Source organism: Amphiprion ocellaris, chromosome 11, assembly GCF_022539595.1.
Source record: "Amphiprion ocellaris isolate individual 3 ecotype Okinawa chromosome 11, ASM2253959v1, whole genome shotgun sequence".
In the NCBI taxonomy this organism is placed as follows: domain Eukaryota; kingdom Metazoa; phylum Chordata; class Actinopteri; family Pomacentridae; genus Amphiprion; species Amphiprion ocellaris.
Window position 1 is genome coordinate 32,852,102 of NC_072776.1, and position 5,083 is coordinate 32,857,184.

Sequence of the window (5,083 nt, forward strand, 5' to 3'; positions counted from 1 at the left end):
GTTTCTCACAACATGTTGAAAAATGACATTTTTCGACATAATATACTGTGGCACTTTTTCGCGCCAAAATTCATGATGATTTTTTTTTTCAAAGAAAACCTTTCTGGAGTGTTTTTCGCAACCTGCTTTACATTATTTCATCATATGGCATGTTCTCACATGTTGAAAAATGACATTTTTCGACATAGTATACTATGGCGTTTTTTTGTGCCAAAATTCATGATGATTTTTTTTTCAAAGAAAACCTTTCTGGAGTGTTTTTCACAGCCTGCTTTACATTATTTCATCATATGGCATGTTTCTCACAACATGTTGAAAAATGACATTTTTCGACATAGTATACTATGGCATTTTTTTTGCGCCAAAATTCATGATGATTTTTTTTTCAAAGAAAACCTTTCTGGAGTGTTTTTCACGGCCTCCTTTACATTATTTCATCATATGGCACGTTTTTACAACATGTTGAAAAATCGCATTTTTTTTCGACATAGTATACTATGGCGTTTTTTTGCGCCAAAATTCATGATGATTTTTTTTTCAAAGAAAACCTTTCTGGAGTGTTTTTCACGGCCTCCTTTACATTATTTCATCATATGGCACGTTTTTACAACATGTTGAAAAATCGCATTTTTTTTCGACATAGTATACTATGGCGTTTTTTTGCGCCAAAATTCATGATGATTTTTTTTTCAAAGAAAACCTTTCTGGAGTGTTTTTCACAGCCTGCTTTACATTATTTCATCATATGGCACGTTTTTACAACATGTTGAAAAATCACAATTTTTTTTCGACATAGTATACTATGGCGTTTTTTTTGCGCCAAAATTCATGATGATTTTTTTTTCAAAGAAAACCTTTCTGGAGTGTTTTTCACGGCCTGCTTTACATTATTTCATCATATGGCACGTTTTCACAACATGTTGAAAAATGACATTTTTCGACATAGGCATGTCACTCTAAAAACGTCATAGTATAGCATGTCATGTTCTTATCACTACTTATTACTGTTATTGATATTAATTTTAGTTAAGGCCAAAATTCATGATGATTTTTTTTCAACGAATACCTTTCTGTAGTGTTTTTCATGGCTTCTTTTACATTATTTCATCATATGGCACGTTTTTACAACATGTTGAAAAATCTTTTTTTTTTCGACATAGTCGTCCAAAAAACGTCATAGTATAGCCTTTGGTCTAAAAACGTCATAGTATAGCATGTCGCTCTAAAAATGTCATAGTATAGCATGTCGCTCTTAAAACATCATAGTGTAGCATGTTGCTCTAAAAACGTCATAGAAAAGCCTTTAGTCCACAAAACGTTGTCATGTCCCGGCTGTCTGAAGTCGGTGAGGAGCAACACAAAAACAGTCCAAACGCTGGTTTCCAGAGGGTTAGACGAGTATTTATTTGAAAGATTAAGTTTACAACAACACACCATGTGAGGGTGTTAAAAGCAAATCGGTGTTAGTAAAATAAAAATAAATAAACAGAACTAAAAGTGAACTTCACGTTGACATTGATGGGCATTCCAACCAGGAACAAAGTAAAAGATAATACGAAAGAAACCTCTTCCTGTTCACCTCTTAAAACCCAAAAACACACCGCAGTAGCACCCTAAAGTAAAACGACCAATGGGTTCCCTGTTTTCCTTTGTGAACAATTCAAAGGTCCCTCTCTATCTCCCCACACATCCACCAACCACTGGAACACATCTCCAAAGTTCTGCTGGGCCAGCTCAGCTTCCCCTCAGAAGAAGTGCTGCCACCTGCCAGATGAAGGAGCCTTTTGAGAGGCAGCTGGCATCGTGATTGGACTGTACTTTGGTCTGTTCCAGTCCAGCTTCAGCTCCAGAGACGGCAGGCGGGACGAGTCAACGGAGGCCTGGTGGACGAAGACATGCAGCTGAGTACAATCCAGAAAACAACAGAGGAGGAGTGTAGCAGCCCAGAGCCAGAACAGAGTAGCATCGTATGTCTCTTAGAAAACATCATAGTAGAGCCTTTGGTATGAAAAAACACCATCATATACATCGTATATTGTACAAATAACAAGTCAAAGGAAAGAGACATACATTGTAGAATTGTAGTAATTGTGGGCTGACTGATTTACTGATTATCAGTATTTTGTTTTTTTACCGATTTACGGTAATAAATACATTTAAAAATGGCGCTACTTTGGCTCTGAACCTTTATCTACCTGTGGTCGCTCTGTCTTCTGGAGTGATTTGATTGGTTATACGTCATGAATAAAACTCCTTTAACTTAACATCTGTACACAAAACAAAAACGTATCAACAAAGTTTTCTGTTAGAGTTTGTGTTCTTGTAAGTTTAACTCCCAAGATTTTAAATACTTTCATTTACTGCAAATGAATATCTACTCCAAATGTCTCACTAATAACCATTATCAGCCTTAAAAACCCACAAAACACCCCTCTATACTGGACCACACTTAGTACAGTCCGGTTCCCCTTCTATAAATCTGCTTGGAATCTTCCACTTCCTGTTTGTCAAAGTGGCCTTCTACTTGGACAGGTTTTGTTGGAGCTCATGCAACAAACATTTTGGGTAACTGCACTTTAATATGGATGGATGACACTGAATTAGAGTCTGTTTTAATGAGACTGAGTTAAGATGTGTAGCTCTGTCATTAAATAGGAAATTATTTCTCAGAATTCACAGAGGAAAGTCTGAAATGTTTGCTAGGTTAGCGTCCCACATGTTCTTTGGCTCAGCTAAAGCTAACTCTCTCCAACTTGTGGATCTCTTGAGTTGCTTGTTGTTAAAATATCTTGCTAGAGGTGCTGAAGCTCAGAAAGTCTGAGATGTTTGTTCAAAATAAGCTCATTCTCAAGTCTTATCTGAACTGTCCTCTTTTGTTTGAACTTTCCCTAAACTTAGGAGTTAATGACAGAGCAGCACATCCAGACTCAGTCTCATTTATGTAGAGATTAAACTTCAGTGTCATTCATTGATGTTAAAGTGCAGTTTTTCAAATGTTTGTTGCACATGCTCCCGACCAAACCAGTCCAGGTGGAAGACGATGTGAAGAGAAAGCTCCAGAGGATGAATATCACACATTTACGTTGGAAATAAATGTCCTTTAATTAGACATTGTCATGCAAAAGTTGGATTTCCCTTTAATGATGTTCAAATCTTTGTTGAGTGTTTTGTTGATGTTGGTTTCTAAATGTTTTCTGACACTCGGCCCCAAAGATTAAAACCTTTTACGGCTCACAAGCTGCAACAATTCACACATTATCAACTATCTTTCTGACTAAACTAAGATAAAAAGTGAAAAACTGCCTGATTCCTGCATCATGAATGTAAATCTTTTTGGTTTTTATGACAGTAAACTGAATATATTTGGGTTTGACATTTTATAAACCAAAACAAGAAATGAATTAGTGGAGAAAACAATCAACAGAGTAATGGTCAAAGAAAATGTGTTTTCCAACATATATGGCTGAATTACTCCAACATTACAAGATACATACAATTTTAATTCAATTTTATTTATATAACAGCAATTACAGGTCAAATTGTCTCAAGACACTTTATTTTTATATTTTTTTGTCATATTTAAAATATGACAAATTAAGAAATTTAAACCTCTTGACTAATCCAATTTATTATTTGGTTTTTAAGAGACTAATGGACAACTAAAGCAACTTTCTCCACTAAAACTAATAAACATGAGGTCAAATAGAAGGAACAGTTTTAAATACTGCAGTCCCACGACGACAAGAATAAAGTTTGTCAACAAAAAGTAAATCTGCTGGTGGATTCCATTAAAGTCCTAATAAATGATAATAAAGTGTGATACTAAAGGTTTGTGGTGCTAAAAATGTCCAAGTAAAGATATGAAGTTGAACATGTGGATGGAGGTTGATAAAAGTTGACCTCCCTTCATTTCTCTGGAGTCGACTCCATGGATTTTATGGATGGTGGTTAAAGACCTGCTCTTCTAGTCATGTTCCTTCTAGTTGTTGTAAAAAGTCAGTCCATCCTGGCCGACTTCAACACCTCTTCATGACAACTTGTTCTGCCTCCGACCTGGTGGAAACTCCAGAAACTCGGGAAAACCTGTCGAGACTCGAAGAACTCGTGGAGACTCGAAGAACTCGTCGGGCGGGGGAAGGTGTGGTGGGTGGTGGTGGGAGGCGGGGGAGTAGAGGGGGGAGGCCGCCACCCACCTCCCCGCCTACTCTCCGCCCTGACTCCACCCAGACTCCGCCTCAGCTCCACCCACGTGGTCACTTCAGGAACTACGATGCCAAAGGGACGACGAATTTATGTCTTTGTATCTGATCTGTAGCTCAGTGAGTTAAGGATTTGCCTATGGAGCTGCAGGTCGCTGGTTCAAGACCAGACACTTCTTAAATTTTCTCAAAGTTCTGGCAAAGACAAAGAAAGAAAACTGCCAGTCGTGGGTCTTGAACCTGCGACCTTCCACTCTGTAGTCACTCTTCTTATCCCCCTGAGCTATTCGCTCAGATACTAATTCTTCTTTTTTTTGCGCATTTATCATCTAGTTTTTGTCATTTTCGAGTTTTTTTTTAACTCGAGTCTCGACTCGACCGTTTTTCTCAGGAGGTTGGACTTCAGCCTTTGTGCTGGAGGGTTGAACCCTCAGTTCCAAGACTTTCCAAAGCCTCCACACCTCCCGAGTCCTCAGGACCTGAGCTTTCACACAGTCTGAGGGCTGAAATTTTCTAAGTCCCACAGTAGTTCTCTGTTAGTTTGAACTTTCAGACAGTCCAAGGACTGATATCTTCTAAGTTCCTGAGTAGTTCTCTGTTAGTTTGAACCTTCAGACAGTCTGAGGACTGAAAACCTGAAACTTCTTGAGTAGTTCTCTGTTAGTTTGAACCTTTAGACAGTCTGAGGAATGAAATCTTACAAGTTTCTCAGTACTTCTCTGTTAGTTTGAACTTTCTGGTTAACAGAAGCCTTAAAACTTGTGACCATGAGTCTTGATTTCACATTTAGATCATCCATCTGAGTTCTTCTCAGACCTTCACCTGTGGGTTTTTTAGAAATCCTCAACAAACTTTGATTCTCTTCACTGAACAGTAAAGATTGT

At 37.9% G+C, this 5,083-nt stretch overlaps 1 long non-coding RNA gene across 1 annotated transcript in view; it reads left to right on the top strand.

Moving 5' to 3' along the window:
• LOC129349989 (uncharacterized) overlaps positions 1–3,251 on the top strand; it is a 5,645-nt gene extending 2,394 nt beyond the window's left edge. The window contains exon 2 of the long non-coding RNA XR_008603173.1: positions 1,667–3,251. This is a non-coding gene — a long non-coding RNA (uncharacterized LOC129349989). The remainder of the gene's footprint in view (positions 1–1,666) is intronic.
• The last annotated feature ends 1,832 nt before the right edge of the window (positions 3,252–5,083 follow it).